We start from the raw sequence: 1,954 nt of genomic DNA, 5'->3' as shown, positions 1-1,954 counted from the left end.
AGAGAGAGAGAGAGAGAGAGAGAGAGAGAGAGAGAGAGAGACCAGGTGTCCATGGGTAGAAAAATTGCGCGTGAGGCGAGTAATTCATCCCCTTTGGCAATAACCCCAGCGGCAGGGCCTCCTGACAAGTGAAACGAGCATATTACTTCCGCGAAATGTATGAGCGCGGGTCGCAGATTCTAGCGGGAGTCATATTCGCTGGGACACCAATACTAATTGTCACGTCGGCGGCAACGCATAATTTTTGTGAAAATTAAAACTTTGCACAATATTTATATTACGATATCAAGATTCTTAATGGTCATTTCTCATTTGAACAAGTCGCTATGCCCTTAAATTTGTGTGAGATCATTTCTCATTAGAACAAGTCGCTATGCCCTTAAATTTGTGTGAGCTATGTCTGTGCCTCAATGGAACACTTGTTTTATTATTATTTATTTCTTGCTCCAGTATAGTGGAAATAGTTTTCACTACACAACATTTATAGTGTAGTCATAGAGAGTGTTCCAAAATTACACCTAAAACACTGAGTTCTTTGATAAATTACTCTGTACTCAATCCCTGGTTTTTTAATTACAGTCCTTGACACTAGTGACTATGCACTTGAAAAATCAAGCAGGATCAAGTACAATAGAATGGGGCCGGTACACTAAATGTACAGAGACAATTTTGTTTATTATAAGGGAACGTTTTCGTGCACATCCAAATTGGATGCAATTAATTTTGTTCCTAAAACTGGACAAACTGTGCGAATCTTCACACAATTTTTCCAGTTTCAGGGACAAAATTGCATCCTTTCCTGATGTGCACGAAAACGTTCCCCGTAGTATTAGGATCAAAATTGTCCCGCATTGTGTATGTAGCACGGAAGTGTAGCACGGTTAGTGTTTCGTTCTTGATCCAAGAACTCAGTTTCTGGGGGGGGGGTGTAGTACACTATCATAAACGTTTTCAAGCTGAACCCACCCACGGGGGGCGCGGAGCGCGGTGTGGCAGTGAAGTGCCCTGATTCTCCCTGATGCACATACGGTTAAGAGAACCCCTTTGCCGCCCTCCGGCCCCCGCGGGCCGCCGGCAGCGCGAGGAAGGGTTCGCCAGCCGGGCGCCCGCCCGGATTGGCCGCCGGGACCGAGGCGGCGAGCTCCGATTGGTCCGCGGCGAGCCTCTCCTCCCCCCTCCACCTCCCCCGCGGTGTGGGTGGGAGCAGAGGCGCGCTGCACCGCGGAAGGGAAGGGTGGCGGGAGTAGAGGGAGGAGGGAGAGCGGGGGGAGGAGATCCTCTGTATACCGCGGCTCCACGGCTCCACGGGGGCGACCCCATAACACTCAGGTTTCCACGGATGCAGGACGGACGAGCAGGACGAGGAAATGTCCCTCTTACCGTAATGAGGAGCACATTTTCCATGAACCACGATCGATAATTTGTCCCCCAGCTCCTCTTTGTCCTTGACCCTCTTCCTCGTACGTATTAGAGTATACATCTCCGGCCGTCAGCCCAGAGTCCGGGGCAAGAGGACGTGACCGTCAGCCTGGTGTTTGTGAGAGAGAGAGAGAGAGAGAGAGAGAGAGAGAGAGAGAGAGAGAGAGAGAGAGGCAGGAAGAAGGATAAAGGGAGAGGGGCTGGGGGAAGGAGAGGAGAATATTTTCCACAGATAAAACAATGTAACTGTGCAAAACGTCGCGCGTTTACGTTAAAATAATAATTGTCGTCGTGACTGTCGCCGCAACGAATATTATTGTGTCTTATTGGTGACCCACGGGTATAGCACAAGATTGTATACATATGTTTGTAAAAATAAAAATAGCAATAATATTGTGATATTTTTTGCGACAGTTAATTTTTTGCTTTTACGCCGAGGAGACAAGCAGTGTTGAGGGGGGAGGGGGGAGGCGCTGCCTGACTAATGCGTGGCTGATGCCTTTCCAACAGCTCATTAGCCACAGGTAAAGCTGAC

This window comes from Frankliniella occidentalis, unplaced genomic scaffold (genome assembly GCF_000697945.3).
Source record: "Frankliniella occidentalis isolate FOCC.00 unplaced genomic scaffold, Focc_3.1 Scaffold9, whole genome shotgun sequence".
In the NCBI taxonomy this organism is placed as follows: domain Eukaryota; kingdom Metazoa; phylum Arthropoda; class Insecta; order Thysanoptera; family Thripidae; genus Frankliniella; species Frankliniella occidentalis.
The sequence above is the reverse complement of the archived record's forward strand: the minus strand, read 5'-3'. Positions refer to the sequence as shown.